A 16992-nucleotide genomic window follows, 5' to 3' on the forward strand; every position below is an offset into this window, starting at 1 on the left:
AAAAAAGTGAAAATGCTAACGACAAGCAGTGTTCCTAGGTGCTCTCCCTCCCAAGTACTGACTGCGCTCAACGCTGCTTAACTTCGGTGATCGGACGAGAACCGGTGTTTTCAGCGTGATATGGCCGTTGCCGAGAGTGCTAGTTAATAATTCGAATTTAAAGTAAGTGAGACAAATTAACCTTCATCTTTTTAAAACAATAACAAAAAGAAAATATGTATGCTTTTTTCATATCTATTGGAATTTAAAAGACAAAAAAAGTGAAAAAGCAAACGGGAAGCAGTGTTTATAAGTGGTCTCCCTCCCAAGTACTGACTGCGCTCAACGCTGCTTAACTTCGGTGATCGGACGAGAACCGGTGTATTCAGCGTGATATAGCCGTTGCCGAGAGTGCTTGTTAATAATTTGAATTTAATTAACCTTCATCCCTATAAAACAATATCAAAAAGAAGATATGTTTGCTTTTTTCATATCTGGTGGAATTTAAAAGAGGAAACAAAAAGGAAAAAGCCAACGGCACGAAGTGTTCCCAAGTACTGACTGAGCTCGACGCTGCTTAACTTCGGTGATCGGACGAGAACCGGTGTTTCCAGCGTGATATGGCCGTTGCCGAGAGTGCTAGTTAACAATTCGAATTTAAATTAAGTGAGACAAATTAACCTTCATCTTTTTAAAACAATAACAAAAAGAAAATATGTTTGCTTTTTTCATATCTATTGGAATTTAAAAGACAAAAAAAAGTGAGAAAGCTAACGGCAAGCAGTGTTCCTAAGTGCTCTCCCTCCCAAGTACTGACTGCGCTCGACGCTGCTTAACTTCGGTGATCGGACGAGAACAGGTGTATTCATTGTGATATGGCCGTTGCCGACAGTACTAGTTAATAATTTGAATTTTATTAACCTTCATCTTTATAAAACAATAACAAAAAGAAGATATGTTTGCTTTTTTCATATCTGGTGGAATTTAAAAGACAAAAAAAAGTGAAAAAGCTAACGTCAAGCAGTGTTCCTAAGTGCTCTCCCTCCCAAGCACTGACTGCGCTCGACGCTGCTTAACTTCGGTGATCGGACGAGAACCGGTGTTTTCAGCGTGATATGGCCGTTGACGAGAGTGCTTGTTAATAATTCGAATTTAAATTAAGTGAGACAAATTAAACTTCATCTTTTTAAAACAATAACAAAAAGAAAATATGTATGCTTTTTTCATATCTATTGGAATTTAAAAGAGGGAAAAAAAGTGAAAAAGCCAACGGCACGCAGTGTTCCTAAGTGGTCTCCCTCCCAAGTACTGACTGCGCTCGACGCGGCTTAACTTCGGTGATCGGACGAGAACAGGTGTATTCATTGTGATATGGCCGTTGCCGACAGTACTAGTTAATAATTTGAATTTTATTAACCTTCATCTTTATAAAACAATAACAAAAAGAAGATTTGTTTGCTTTTTTCATATCTGGTGGAATTTAAAAGAGGAAACAAAAAGGAAAAAGCCAACGGCACGAAGTGTTCCCAAGTACTGACTGAGCTCGACGCTGCATAACTTCGGTGATCGGACGAGAACCGGTGTTTCCAGCGTGATATGGCCGTTGCCGAGAGTGCTAGTTAATAATTCGAATTTAAAGAAAGTGAGACAAATTAACCTTCATCTTTTTAAAACAATAACAAAAAGAAAATATGTTTGCTTTTTTCATATCTATTGGAATTTAAAAGAGGAAAAAAAGTGAAAAAGCCAACGGCACGCACTGTTCCTAAGTGGTCTCCCTCCCAAGGACTGACTGCGCTCGACGCTGCTTATCTTCGGTGATCGGACGAGAACCGGTGTTTTCAGCGAGATATGGCCGTTGACGAGAGTGCAAGTTAATAATTCGAATTTAAATTAAGTGAGACAAAATAACCTTCATCTTTTTAAAACAATATCAAAAAGAAAATATGTTTGCTTTTTTCATATCTATTGGAATTTAAAAGACAAAAAAAAGTGAAAATGCTAACGACAAGCAGTGTTCCTAAGTGCTCTCCCTCCCAAGTACTGACTGCGCTCAACGCTGCTTAACTTCGGTGATCGGACGAGAACCGGTGTTTTCAGCGTGATATGGCCGTTGCCGAGAGTGCTAGTTAATAATTCGAATTTAAAGTAAGTGAGACAAATTAACCTTCATCTTTTTAAAACAATAACAAAAAGAATATATGTTTGCTTTTTTCATATCTATTGGAATTTAAAAGAATGCATTTTTTTCTGGTCAAATTTTTGACTGAATTCAGCTTATTTACCTATAAAATACTCATTAAAAGTGATTTCATCTCGATTGATCAATAAATAAAAATGTACCTCGATTTTTAATAAAATTTTCAAAATCGACGTTTCTCGACCAGAGAAGCTCTTTTTGAGAATTTTTTCACTATTTTCAAATACAACCGCTGAAACCATAGTTTTTGTACTTTTTGCTTTAATTCAAGCAAATGTAACGATATTCATTCAAAAAACTGTTAAAATTCAATTTTCAATAAGAAATCGTTGTCACGGATTTTGTATCTTGAAGAAAAAAAACATGCGATTTTTTCGGTACAATTTTGAATGCATTTTTTCCTGGACAAATTTTTGACCGAATTCAGCTTATTTACCTATAAAATACTCATTAAAAGGGATTTCATCTCGATTGATCAATAAATAAAAATGTACCTCGATTTTTTTTAACATTTTCAAAATCGACGTTTCTCGACCAGAGAAGCACATTTTGAGTTTTTTTTCGCTATTTTCAAATATAATCACTGAAACCAATAATTTTGTACTTTTTGCTTTAATTCAAGCAAATGAAACAATATTCATTCATAAAACTGTTCAAATTCAATTTTCAATAAGAAATCGTTGTCACGGATTTTTTTTACCTTGAAGAAAAAAAACATGCGATTTTTTCGGTTCACTTTTGAATGCATTTTTTTCTGGACAAATTTTTGACCAAATTTAGCTTAAATACCTATGAAATACTCATTAAAAGTGATTTCATATCGATTGATCAATAAATAAAAATGTACCTCGATTTTTAATAAAATTTTCAAAATCGACGTTTCTCGACCAGAGAAGCACTTTTTGAGAATTTTTTCACTATTTTCAAATATAACCGCTGAAACCATAGTTTTTGTACTTTTTGCTTTAATTCAAGCAAATATAACGATATTCATTCAAAAAACTGTTCAAATTCAAATTTCAATAAGAAATCGTTGTCACGGATTTTGTATCTTGAAGAAAAAAAACATGCGATTTTTTCGGTACAATTTTGAATGCATTTTTTCCTGGACAAATTTTTGACCGAATTCAGCTTATTTACCTATAAAATACTCATTAAAAGGGATTTCATCTCGATTGATCAATAAATAAAAATGTACCTCGATTTTTTTTAACATTTTCAAAATCGACGTTTCTCGACCAGAGAAGCACTTTTTGAGAATTTTTTCACTATTTTCAAATATAACCGCTGAAACCATAGTTTTTGTACTTTTTGCTTTAATTCAAGCAAATGTAACGATATTCATTCAAAAAACTGTTCAAATTCAATTTTCAATAAGAAATCGTTGTCACGGATTTTGTATCTTGAAGAAAAAAAACATGCGATTTTTTCGGTACAATTTTGAATGCATTTTTTCCTGGACAAATTTTTGACCGAATTCAGCTTATTTACCTATAAAATACTCATTAAAAGGGATTTCATCTCGATTGATCAATAAATAAAAATGTACCTCGATTTTTTTTAACATTTTCAAAATCGACGTTTCTCGACCAGAGAAGCACATTTTGAGTTTTTTTTCGCTATTTTCAAATATAATCACTGAAACCAATAATTTAAAACTTTTTGCTTTAATTCAAGCAAATGAAACAATATTCATTCATAAAACTGTTCAAATTCAATTTTCAATAAGAAATCGTTGTCACGGATTTTTTTACCTTGAAGAAAAAAAACATGCGATTTTTTCGGTTCACTTTTGAATGCATTTTTTTCTGGACAAATTTTTGACCAAATTTAGCTTAAATACCTATGAAATACTCATTAAAAGTGATTTCATATCGATTGATCAATAAATAAAAATGTACCTCGATTTTTAATAAAATTTTCAAAATCGACGTTTCTCGACCAGAGAAGCACTTTTTGAGAATTTTTTCACTATTTTCAAATATAACCGCTGAAACCATAGTTTTTGTACTTTTTGCTTTAATTCAAGCAAATATAACGATATTCATTCAAAAAACTGTTCAAATTCAATTTTCAATAAGAAATCGTTGTCACGGATTTTGTATCTTGAAGAAAAAAAACATGCGATTTTTTCGGTACAATTTTGAATGCATTTTTTCCTGGACAAATTTTTGACCGAATTCAGCTTATTTACCTATAAAATACTCATTAAAAGGGATTTCATCTCGATTGATTAATAAATAAAAATGTACCTCGATTTTTTTTAACATTTTCAAAATCGACGTTTCTCGACCAGAGAAGCACATTTTGAGTTTTTTTCGCTATTTTCAAATATAATCACTGAAACCATTAATTTTGTACTTTTTGCTTTAATTCAAGCAAATGTAACAATATTCATTCATAAAACTGTTCAAATTCAATTTTCAATAAGAAATCGTTGTCACGGATTTTTTTTACCTTGAAGAAAAAAAACATGCGATTTTTTCGGTTCACTTTTGAATGCATTTTTTTCTGGACAAATTTTTGACCAAATTTAGCTTAAATACCTATGAAATACTCATTAAAAGTGATTTCATATCGATTGATCAATAAATAAAAATGTACCTCGATTTTTAATAAAATTTTCAAAATCGACGTTTCTCGACCAGAGAAGCACTTTTTGAGAATTTTTTCACTATTTTCAAATATAACCGCTGAAACCATAGTTTTTGTACTTTTTGCTTTAATTCAAACAAATATAACGATATTCATTCAAAAAACTGTTAAAATTCAATTTTCAATAAGAAATCGTCACGGATTTTGTGTCTTGAAGAAAAAAAGCATGCGATTTTTTCTGTACAATTTTGAATGCATTTTTTTCTGGACAAATTTTTGACCGAATTTAGCTTAAATACCTATGAAATACTCATTAAAAGTGATTTCATATCGATTGATCAATAAATAAAAATGTACCTCGATTTTTAATAAAATTTTCAAAATCGACGTTTCTCGACCAGAGAAGCACTTTTTGAGAATTTTTTCACTATTTTCAAATATAACCGCTGAAACCATAGTTTTTGTACTTTTTGCTTTAATTCAAGCAAATGTAACAATATTCATTCATAAAACTGTTCAAATTCAATTTTCAATAAGAAATCGTTGTCACGGATTTTGTATCTTGAAGAAAAAAACATGCGATTTTTTCGGTACACTTTTGAATGCATTTTTTTCTGGACAAATGTTTGACCAAATTCAGCTTATTTACCTATACAATAACCATTAAAAGTGATTTCATCTCGATTGATCAATAAATAAAAATGTACCTTGATTTTTAATAAAATTTTCAAAATCGACGTTTCTCAACCAGAGAAGCACTTTTTGAGAATTTTTTCACTATTTTCAAATATAACCGCTGAAACCATAGTTTTTGTACTTTTTGCTTTAATTCAAGCAAATATAACGATATTCATTCAAAAAACTGTTAAAATTTAATTTTCAATAAGAAATCGTCACGGATTTTGTGTCTTGAAGAAAAAAAGTATGCGATTTTTTCTGTACAATTTTGAATGCATTTTTTTTCTGGACAAAGTTTTGACCGAATTTAGCTTAAATACATATAAAATACTCTTTAAAAGTGATTTCATCTCGATTGATCAATAAATAAAAATGTACCTCGATTTTTAATAACATTTTCGAAATGAACGTTTCTCGACCATAGAAGCACTTTTTGAGAATTTTTTCACTATTTTCAAATAAAACCGCTGAAACCATAGTTTTTGTACTTTTTGCTTTAATTCAAGCAAATATAACGATATTCATTTAAAAAACTGTTAAATTTCAATTTTCAATAAGAAATCGTTGTCACGGATTTTTTTTACCTTGAAGAAAAAAAACATGCGATTTTTTCGGTTCACTTTTGAATGCATTTTTTTCTGGACAAATTTTTGACCAAATTTAGCTTAAATACCTATGAAATACTCATTAAAAGTGATTTCATCTCGATTGATCAATAAATAAAAATGTACCTCGATTTTTAATAAAATTTTCAAAATCGACGTTTCTCGACCAGAGAAGCACTTTTTGAGAATTTTTTCACTATTTTCAAATATAACCGCTGAAACCATAGTTTTTGTACTTTTTGCTTTAATTCAAGCAAATGTAACGATATTCATTCAAAAAACTGTTCAAATTCAATTTTCAATAAGAAATCGTTGTCACGGATTTTGTATCTTGAAGAAAAAAAACATGCGATTTTTTCGTTACAATTTTGAATGCATTTTTTCCTGGACAAATTTTTGACCGAATTCAGCTTATTTACCTATAAAATACTCATTGAAAGGGATTTCATCTCGATTGATCAATAAATAAAAATGTACCTCGATTTTTTTTAACATTTTCAAAATCGACGTTTCTCGACCAGAGAAGCACATTTTGAGTTTTTTTTTTCGCTATTTTCAAATATAATCACTGAAACCATTAATTTTGTACTTTTTGCTTTAATTCAAGCAAATGTAACAATATTCATTCATAAAACTGTTCAAATTCAATTTTCAATAAGAAATCGTTGTCACGGATTTTGTATCTTGAAGAAAAAAACATGCGATTTTTTCGGTACACTTTTGAATGCATTTTTTTCTGGACAAATGTTTGACCGAATTCAGCTTATTTACCTATAAAATACTCTTTAAAAGTGATTTCATCTCGATTGATCAATAAATAAAAATGTACCTTGATTTTTAATAAAATTTTCAAAATCGACGTTTCTCGACCAGAGAAGCACTTTTTGAGAATTTTTTCACTATTTTCAAATATAACCGCTGAAACCATAGTTTTTGTACTTTTTGCTTTAATTCAAGCAAATATAACGATATTCATTCAAAAAACTGTTAAAATTCAATTTTCAATAAGAAATCGTCACGGATTTTGTGTCTTGAAGAAAAAAAGCATGCGATTTTTTCTGTACAATTTTGAATGCATTTTTTTCTGGACAAAATTTTGACCGAATTTAGGTTATATACGTATAAAATACTCATTAAAAGTGATTTCATCTCGATTGATCAATAAATAAAAATGTACCTCGATTTTTAATAACATTTTCGAAATCGACGTTTCTAGACCAGAGAAGCACTTTTTGATAATTTTTTCACTATTTTCAAATATAACCGCTGAAACCATAGTTTTTGTACTTTTTGCTTTAATTCAAGCAAATATAACGATATTCATTCAAAAAACTGTTAAAATTCAATTTTCAATAAGAAATCGTTGTCACGGATTTTGTATCTTGAAGAAAAAAAAACATGCGATTTTTTCGGTTCACTTTTGAATGCATTTTTTTCTGGACAAATTTTTGACTGAACTCAGCTTATTTACCTATAAAATACTCATTAAAAGTGATTTCATCTCGATTGATCAATAAATAAAAATGTACCTCGATTTTTAATAAAATTTTCAAAAATCGACGTTTCTCGACCAGAGAAGCATTTTTTGAGAATTTTTTCACTATTTTCAAATATAACCGCTGAAACCACAGTTTTTGTACTTTTTCCTTTAATTCAAGCAAATATAACGATATTCATTCAAAAAACTGTTAAAATGCAATTTTCAATAAGAAATCGTTGTCACGGATTTTGTATATTGAAGAAAAAAAACATGCGATTATTTCGGTACAATTTTGAATGCATTTTTTTCTGGACAAATTTTTGACCGAATTCAGCTTATTTACCTATATAATACTCATTAAAAGTGATTTCATCTCGATTGATCAATAAATAAAAATGTACCTCGATTTTTTAAAACATTTTCGAAGTGAACGTTTCTCGACCAGAAAAGCACTTTTTGAGAATGTTTTCACTATTTTCAAATAAAACCGCTGAAACCATAGTTTTTGTACTTTTTGCTTTAATTCAAGCAAATATAACGATATTCATTCAAAAAACTGTTAAAATTCAATTTTCAATAAGAAATCGTCACGGATTTTGTGTCTTGAAGAAAAAAAGCATGCGATTTTTTCGGTTCACTTTTGAATGCATTTTTTTCTGGACAAATTTTTGACCAAATTTAGCTTAAATACCTATGAAATACTCATTAAAAGTGATTTCATATCGATTGATCAATAAATAAAAATGTACCTCGATTTTTAATAAAATTTTCAAAATCGACGTTTCTCGACCAGAGAAGCACTTTTTGAGAATTTTTTCACTATTTTCAAATATAACCGCTGAAACCATAGTTTTTGTACTTTTTGCTTTAATTCAAGCAAATGTAACGATATTCATTCAAAAAACTGTTCAAATTCAATTTTCAATAAGAAATCGTTGTCACGGATTTTGTATCTTGAAGAAAAAAAACATGCGATTTTTTCGGTACAATTTTGAATGCATTTTTTCCTGGACAAATTTTTGACCGAAATCAGCTTATTTACCTATAAAATACTCATTAAAAGGGATTTCATCTCGATTGATCAATAAATAAAAATGTACCTCGATTTTTAATAAAATTTTCAAAATCGACGTTTCTCGACCAGAGAAGCACTTTTTGAGAATTTTTTCACTATTTTCAAATATAACCGCTGAAACCATAGTTTTTGTACTTTTTGCTTTAATTCAAGCAAATGTAACAATATTCATTCATAAAACTGTTCAAATTCAATTTTCAATAAGAAATCGTTGTCACGGATTTTGTATCTTGAAGAAAAAAACATGCGATTTTTTCGGTACACTTTTGAATGCATTTTTTTCTGGACAAATGTTTGACCAAATTCAGCTTATTTACCTATACAATAACCATTAAAAGTGATTTCATCTCGATTGATCAATAAATAAAAATGTACCTTGATTTTTAATAAAATTTTCAAAATCGACGTTTCTCAACCAGAGAAGCACTTTTTGAGAATTTTTTCACTATTTTCAAATATAACCGCTGAAACCATAGTTTTTGTACTTTTTGCTTTAATTCAAGCAAATATAACGATATTCATTCAAAAAACTGTTAAAATTCAATTTTCAATAAGAAATCGTCACGAATTTTGTGTCTTGAAGAAAAAAAGCATGCGATTTTTTCTGTACAATTTTGAATGCATTTTTTTCTGGACAAAGTTTTGACCGAATTTAGCTTAAATACATATAAAATACTCTTTAAAAGTGATTTCATCTCGATTGATCAATAAATAAAAATGTACCTCGATTTTTTTTAACATTTTCAAAATCGACGTTTCTCGACCAGAGAAGCACATTTTGAGTTTTTTTTTCGCTATTTTCAAATATAATCACTGAAACCATTAATTTTGTACTTTTTGCTTTAATTCAAGCAAATGTAACAATATTCATTCATAAAACTGTTCAAAATCAATTTTCAATAAGAAATCGTTGTCACGGATTTTTTTTACCTTGAAGAAAAAAAACATGCGATTTTTTCGGTTCACTTTTGAATGCATTTTTTTCTGGACAAATGTTTGACCAAATTTAGCTTAAATACCTATGAAATACTCATTAAAAGTGATTTCATATCGATTGATCAATAAATAAAAATGTACCTCGATTTTTAATAAAATTTTCAAAATCGACGTTTCTCGACCAGAGAAGCACTTTTTGAGAATTTTTTCACTATTTTCAAATATAACCGCTGAAACCATAGTTTTTGTACTTTTTGCTTTAATTCAAACAAATATAACGATATTCATTCAAAAAACTGTTAAAATTCAATTTTCAATAAGAAATCGTCACGGATTTTGTGTCTTGAAGAAAAAAAGCATGCGATTTTTTCTGTACAATTTTGAATGCATTTTTTTCTGGACAAATTTTTGACCGAATTTAGCTTAAATACCTATGAAATACTCATTAAAAGTGATTTCATATCGATTGATCAATAAATAAAAATGTACCTCGATTTTTAATAAAATTTTCAAAATCGACGTTTCTCGACCAGAGAAGCACTTTTTGAGAATTTTTTCACTATTTTCAAATATAACCGCTGAAACCATAGTTTTTGTACTTTTTGCTTTAATTCAAGCAAATGTAACAATATTCATTCATAAAACTGTTCAAATTCAATTTTCAATAAGAAATCGTTGTCACGGATTTTGTATCTTGAAGAAAAAAACATGCGATTTTTTCGGTACACTTTTGAATGCATTTTTTTCTGGACAAATGTTTGACCAAATTCAGCTTATTTACCTATACAATAACCATTAAAAGTGATTTCATCTCGATTGATCAATAAATAAAAATGTACCTTGATTTTTAATAAAATTTTCAAAATCGACGTTTCTCAACCAGAGAAGCACTTTTTGAGAATTTTTTCACTATTTTCAAATATAACCGCTGAAACCATAGTTTTTGTACTTTTTGCTTTAATTCAAGCAAATATAACGATATTCATTCAAAAAACTGTTAAAATTTAATTTTCAATAAGAAATCGTCACGGATTTTGTGTCTTGAAGAAAAAAAGTATGCGATTTTTTCTGTACAATTTTGAATGCATTTTTTTTCTGGACAAAGTTTTGACCGAATTTAGCTTAAATACATATAAAATACTCTTTAAAAGTGATTTCATCTCGATTGATCAATAAATAAAAATGTACCTCGATTTTTAATAACATTTTCGAAATGAACGTTTCTCGACCATAGAAGCACTTTTTGAGAATTTTTTCACTATTTTCAAATAAAACCGCTGAAACCATAGTTTTTGTACTTTTTGCTTTAATTCAAGCAAATATAACGATATTCATTTAAAAAACTGTTAAATTTCAATTTTCAATAAGAAATCGTTGTCACGGATTTTTTTTACCTTGAAGAAAAAAAACATGCGATTTTTTCGGTTCACTTTTGAATGCATTTTTTTCTGGACAAATTTTTGACCAAATTTAGCTTAAATACCTATGAAATACTCATTAAAAGTGATTTCATATCGATTGATCAATAAATAAAAATGTACCTCGATTTTTAATAAAATTTTCAAAATCGACGTTTCTCGACCAGAGAAGCACTTTTTGAGAATTTTTTCACTATTTTCAAATATAACCGCTGAAACCATAGTTTTTGTACTTTTTGCTTTAATTCAAGCAAATGTAACGATATTCATTCAAAAAACTGTTCAAATTCAATTTTCAATAAGAAATCGTTGTCACGGATTTTGTATCTTGAAGAAAAAAAACATGCGATTTTTTCGTTACAATTTTGAATGCATTTTTTCCTGGACAAATTTTTGACCGAATTCAGCTTATTTACCTATAAAATACTCATTGAAAGGGATTTCATCTCGATTGATCAATAAATAAAAATGTACCTCGATTTTTTTTAACATTTTCAAAATCGACGTTTCTCGACCAGAGAAGCACATTTTGAGTTTTTTTTTCGCTATTTTCAAATATAATCACTGAAACCATTAATTTTGTACTTTTTGCTTTAATTCAAGCAAATGTAACAATATTCATTCATAAAACTGTTCAAATTCAATTTTCAATAAGAAATCGTTGTCACGGATTTTGTATCTTGAAGAAAAAAACATGCGATTTTTTCGGTACACTTTTGAATGCATTTTTTTCTGGACAAATGTTTGACCGAATTCAGCTTATTTACCTATAAAATACTCTTTAAAAGTGATTTCATCTCGATTGATCAATAAATAAAAATGTACCTTGATTTTTAATAAAATTTTCAAAATCGACGTTTCTCGACCAGAGAAGCACTTTTTGAGAATTTTTTCACTATTTTCAAATATAACCGCTGAAACCATAGTTTTTGTACTTTTTGCTTTAATTCAAGCAAATATAACGATATTCATTCAAAAAACTGTTAAAATTCAATTTTCAATAAGAAATCGTCACGGATTTTGTGTCTTGAAGAAAAAAAGCATGCGATTTTTTCTGTACAATTTTGAATGCATTTTTTTCTGGACAAAGTTTTGACCGAATTTAGGTTATATACGTATAAAATACTCATTAAAAGTGATTTCATCTCGATTGATCAATAAATAAAAATGTACCTCGATTTTTAATAACATTTTCGAAATCGACGTTTCTAGACCAGAGAAGCACTTTTTGATAATTTTTTCACTATTTTCAAATATAACCGCTGAAACCATAGTTTTTGTACTTTTTGCTTTAATTCAAGCAAATATAACGATATTCATTCAAAAAACTGTTAAAATTCAATTTTCAATAAGAAATCATTGTCACGGATTTTGTATCTTGAAGAAAAAAAAACATGCGATTTTTTCGGTTCACTTTTGAATGCATTTTTTTCTGGACAAATTTTTGACTGAACTCAGCTTATTTACCTATAAAATACTCATTAAAAGTGATTTCATCTCGATTGATCAATAAATAAAAATGTACCTCGATTTTTAATAAAATTTTCAAAAATCGACGTTTCTCGACCAGAGAAGCATTTTTTGAGAATTTTTTCACTATTTTCAAATATAACCGCTGAAACCACAGTTTTTGTACTTTTTCCTTTAATTCAAGCAAATATAACGATATTCATTCAAAAAACTGTTAAAATGCAATTTTCAATAAGAAATCGTTGTCACGGATTTTGTATATTGAAGAAAAAAAACATGCGATTATTTCGGTACAATTTTGAATGCATTTTTTTCTGGACAAATTTTTGACCGAATTCAGCTTATTTACCTATATAATACTCATTAAAAGTGATTTCATCTCGATTGATCAATAAATAAAAATGTACCTCGATTTTTTAAAACATTTTCGAAATGAACGTTTCTCGACCAGAAAAGCACTTTTTGAGAATGTTTTCACTATTTTCAAATAAAACCGCTGAAACCATAGTTTTTGTACTTTTTGCTTTAATTCAAGCAAATATAACGATATTCATTCAAAAAACTGTTAAAATTCAATTTTCAATAAGAAATCGTCACGGATTTTGTGTCTTGAAGAAAAAAAGCATGCGATTTTTTCGGTTCACTTTTGAATGCATTTTTTTCTGGACAAATTTTTGACCAAATTTAGCTTAAATACCTATGAAATACTCATTAAAAGTGATTTCATATCGATTGATCAATAAATAAAAATGTACCTCGATTTTTAATAAAATTTTCAAAATCGACGTTTCTCGACCAGAGAAGCACTTTTTGAGAATTTTTTCACTATTTTCAAATATAACCGCTGAAACCATAGTTTTTGTACTTTTTGCTTTAATTCAAGCAAATGTAACGATATTCATTCAAAAAACTGTTCAAATTCAATTTTCAATAAGAAATCGTTGTCACGGATTTTGTATCTTGAAGAAAAAAAACATGCGATTTTTTCGGTACAATTTTGAATGCATTTTTTCCTGGACAAATTTTTGACCGAAATCAGCTTATTTACCTATAAAATACTCATTAAAAGGGATTTCATCTCGATTGATCAATAAATAAAAATGTACCTCGATTTTTTTTAACATTTTCAAAATCGACGTTTCTCGACCAGAGAAGCACATTTTGATTTTTTTTCGCTATTTTCAAATATAATCACTGAAACCATTAATTTTGTACTTTTTGCTTTAATTCAAGCAAATGTAACAATATTCATTCATAAAACTGTTCAAATTCAATTTTCAATAAGAAATCGTTGTCACGGATTTTGTATCTTGAAGAAAAAAACATGCGATTTTTTCGGTACACTTTTGAATGCATTTTTTTCTGGACAAATGTTTGACCGAATTCAGCTTATTTACCTATACAATAACCATTAAAGGTGATTTCATCTCGATTGATCAATAAATAAAAATGTACCTTGATTTTTAATAACATTTTCGAAATCGACGTTTCTCGACCAGAGAAGCACTTTTTGAGAATTTTTTCACTATTTTCAAATATAACCGCTGAAACGATAGTTTTTGTACTTTTTGCTTTAATTCAAGCAAATATAACGATATTCATTCAAAAAACTGTTAAAATTCAATTTTCAATAAGAAATCGTCACGGATTTTGTGTCTTGAAGAAAAAAAGCATGCGATTTTTTCTGTACAATTTTGAATGCATTTTTTTCTGGACAAAGTTTTGACCGAATTTAGGTTAAATACGTATAAAATACTCATTAAAAGTGATTTCATCTCGATTGATCAATAAATAAAAATGTACCTCGATTTTTAATAACATTTTCGAAATCGACGTTTCTAGACCAGAGAAGCACTTTTTGATAATTTTTTCACTATTTTCAAATATAACCGCTGAAACCATAGTTTTTGTACTTTTTGCTTTAATTCAAGCAAATATAACGATATTCATTCAAAAAACTGTTAAAATGCAATTTTCAATAAGAAATCGTTGTCACGGATTTTGTATCTTGAAGAAAAAAAAACATGCGATTTTTTCGGTTCACTTTTGAATGCATTTTTTTATGGACAAATTTTTGACTGAACTCAGCTTATTTACCTATAAAATACTCATTAAAAGTGATTTCATCTCGATTGATCAATAAATAAAAATGTACCTCGATTTTTAATAAAATTTTCAAAAATCGACGTTTCTCGACCAGAGAAGCATTTTTTGAGAATTTTTTCACTATTTTCAAATATAACCGCTGAAACCACAGTTTTTGTACTTTTTCCTTTAATTCAAGCAAATATAACGATATTCATTCAAAAAACTGTTAAAATGCAATTTTCAATAAGAAATCGTTGTCACGGATTTTGTATATTGAAGAAAAAAAACATGCGATTATTTCGGTACAATTTTGAATGCATTTTTTTCTGGACAAATTTTTGACCGAATTCAGCTTATTTACCTATATAATACTCATTAAAAGTGATTTCATCTCGATTGATCAATAAATAAAAATGTACCTCGATTTTTTAAAACATTTTCGAAATGAACGTTTCTCGACCAGAAAAGCACTTTTTGAGAATTTTTTCACTATTTTCAAATAAAACCGCTGAAACCATAGTTTTTGTACTTTTTGCTTTAATTCAAGCAAATATAACGATATTCATTCAAAAAACTGTTAAAATTCAATTTTCAATAAGAAATCGTCACGGATTTTGTGTCTTGAAGAAAAAAAGCATGCGATTTTTTCGGTTCACTTTTGAATGCATTTTTTTCTGGACAAATTTTTGACCAAATTTAGCTTAAATACCTATGAAATACTCATTAAAAGTGATTTCATATCGATTGATCAATAAATAAAAATGTACCTCGATTTTTAATAAAATTTTCAAAATCGACGTTTCTCGACCAGAGAAGCACTTTTTGAGAATTTTTTCACTATTTTCAAATATAACCGCTGAAACCACAGTTTTTGTACTTTTTCCTTTAATTCAAGCAAATATAACGATATTCTTTCAAAAAACTGTTAAAATGCAATTTTCAATAAGAAATCGTTGTCACGGATTTTGTATATTGAAGAAAAAAAACATGCGATTATTTCGGTACAATTTTGAATGCATTTTTTTCTGGACAAATTTTTGACCGAATTCAGCTTATTTACCTATATAATACTCATTAAAAGTGATTTCATCTCGATTGATCAATAAATAAAAATGTACCTCGATTTTTTAAAACATTTTCGAAATGAACGTTTCTCGACCAGAAAAGCACTTTTTGAGAATTTTTTCACTATTTTCAAATAAAACCGCTGAAACCATAGTTTTTGTACTTTTTGCTTTAATTCAAGCAAATATAACGATATTCATTCAAAAAACTGTTAAAATTCAATTTTCAATAAGAAATCGTCACGGATTTTGTGTCTTGAAGAAAAAAAGCATGCGATTTTTTCGGTTCACTTTTGAATGCATTTTTTTCTGGACAAATTTTTGACCAAATTTAGCTTAAATACCTATGAAATACTCATTAAAAGTGATTTCATATCGATTGATCAATAAATAAAAATGTACCTCGATTTTTAATAAAATTTTCAAAATCGACGTTTCTCGACCAGAGAAGCACTTTTTGAGAATTTTTTCACTATTTTCAAATATAACCGCTGAAACCATAGTTTTTGTACTTTTTGCTTTAATTCAAGCAAATGTAACGATATTCATTCAAAAAACTGTTCAAATTCAATTTTCAATAAGAAATCGTTACTCACGGATTTTGTATCTTGAAGAAAAAAAACATGCGATTTTTTCGGTACAATTTTGAATGCATTTTTTCCTGGACAAATTTTTGACCGAATTCAGCTTATTTACCTATAAATTACTCATTAAAAGTGATTTCATCTCGATTGATCAATAAATAAAAATGTACCTCGATTTTTTATAACATTTTCAAAATCGACGTTTCTCGACCAGAGAAGCACATTTTGAGTTTTTTTTAGCTATTTTCAAATATAATCACTGAAACCATTAATTTTGTACTTTTTTCTTTAATTCAAGCAAATGTAACAATATTCATTCATAAAACATTTCAAATTCAATTTTCAATAAGAAATCGTTGTCACGAATTTTGTATCTTGAAGTAAAAAAACATGCGATTTTTTCGGTACACTTTTGAATGCATTTTTTTCTGGACAAATGTTTGACCGAATTCAGCTTATTTACCTATACAATTCTCATTAAAAGTGATTTCATCTCGATTGCTCAATAAATAAAAATGTACCTTGATTTTTAATAACATTTTCGAAATCGACGTTTCTCGACCAGAGAAGCACTTTTTGAGAATTTTTTCACTATTTTCAAATATAACCGCTGAAACCATAGTTTTTGTACTTTTTGCTTTAATTCAAGCAAATATAACGATATTCATTCAAAAAACTGTTAAAATTAAATTTTCAATAAGAAATCGTCACGGATTTTGTATCTTGAAGAAAAAAAGCATGCGATTTTTTCTGTACAATTTTGAATGCATTTTTTTCTGGACAAAGTTTTGACCGAATTTAGGTTAAATACGTATAAAAT

The 16992-nt window shown here is 28.4% G+C and overlaps 9 pseudogenes; all 9 read right to left on the reverse strand.

Moving 5' to 3' along the window:
- Nucleotides 1-13: 13 nt before the first annotated feature.
- Nucleotides 14-132, reverse strand: LOC149590765 (5S ribosomal RNA; annotated as a pseudogene).
- Nucleotides 133-267: 135 nt separating this feature from the next.
- On the reverse strand, nucleotides 268-386 carry LOC149590766 (5S ribosomal RNA; annotated as a pseudogene).
- A 122-nt stretch (nucleotides 387-508) lies between these two features.
- Nucleotides 509-611, reverse strand: LOC149590767 (5S ribosomal RNA; annotated as a pseudogene).
- A 136-nt stretch (nucleotides 612-747) lies between these two features.
- Nucleotides 748-866, reverse strand: LOC149590768 (5S ribosomal RNA; annotated as a pseudogene).
- A 121-nt stretch (nucleotides 867-987) lies between these two features.
- LOC149590769 (5S ribosomal RNA) lies at nucleotides 988-1106 on the reverse strand (annotated as a pseudogene).
- Nucleotides 1107-1243: 137 nt separating this feature from the next.
- LOC149590770 (5S ribosomal RNA) lies at nucleotides 1244-1362 on the reverse strand (annotated as a pseudogene).
- A 122-nt stretch (nucleotides 1363-1484) lies between these two features.
- Nucleotides 1485-1587, reverse strand: LOC149590771 (5S ribosomal RNA; annotated as a pseudogene).
- A 136-nt stretch (nucleotides 1588-1723) lies between these two features.
- On the reverse strand, nucleotides 1724-1842 carry LOC149590772 (5S ribosomal RNA; annotated as a pseudogene).
- A 136-nt stretch (nucleotides 1843-1978) lies between these two features.
- On the reverse strand, nucleotides 1979-2097 carry LOC149590773 (5S ribosomal RNA; annotated as a pseudogene).
- Nucleotides 2098-16992: the final 14895 nt, after the last annotated feature.

The sequence above is a fragment of the Phalangium opilio genome, unplaced genomic scaffold (assembly GCF_054372755.1).
Source record: "Phalangium opilio isolate 3A_F unplaced genomic scaffold, DU_Popi_V2 ptg000505l_1, whole genome shotgun sequence".
NCBI classification, from domain to species: Eukaryota; Metazoa; Arthropoda; class Arachnida; order Opiliones; family Phalangiidae; genus Phalangium; species Phalangium opilio.